The sequence below is a fragment of the Penaeus monodon genome, chromosome 24 (genome assembly GCF_015228065.2).
Source record: "Penaeus monodon isolate SGIC_2016 chromosome 24, NSTDA_Pmon_1, whole genome shotgun sequence".
Lineage (NCBI taxonomy): Eukaryota > Metazoa > Arthropoda > Malacostraca > Decapoda > Penaeidae > Penaeus > Penaeus monodon.
In genome coordinates, this window is record NC_051409.1 from 24431776 (window position 1) to 24432203 (window position 428).

The following is a 428-nucleotide window of genomic DNA, read 5'->3' on the forward strand; positions in this document are numbered from 1 at the left end:
ATATGCTGCAAATACATGCCATGGTATATCGAAATAAACAGTTCTACAAATCAAATGGAAATTACAAACAAAAATATGATTTATTGCGGATTCGAACTTCAGCCAACTTGTCTTATTACGTGTTCGGAGGATGCCAGCTTTTGGAAACTTGTCACCATAGGCCACACTTTGGAAATAAGCAGCGTCCTCCTTGTGCAATATTTTAATTTGATTAATCCGGCTGTAGTGAAGGCAAGAACCGCCCACCAGGTGGAGTCGAACCACTCTGACGCTAGTCAGCTACAGGTTTGAAGCCTGCACCCCGGACCCCCGAGGCTCAGTTGGGCGAGGAGATAGGGCTGCCGGATCATATTTGTACCTGCGGTCTCTTTCGAATTGGACACAATTATGAATATATTAGAAAAAATACAATTATTACATGTTAGGCA

General features: G+C 42.8%; 1 non-coding gene across 1 annotated transcript; it reads right to left on the reverse strand.

Moving 5' to 3' along the window:
* Positions 1-239: 239 nt before the first annotated feature.
* Positions 240-326, reverse strand: Trnastop-uca. The gene has a single exon. It is a non-coding gene; the product is annotated as a tRNA-Sec (tRNA).
* Positions 327-428: the final 102 nt, after the last annotated feature.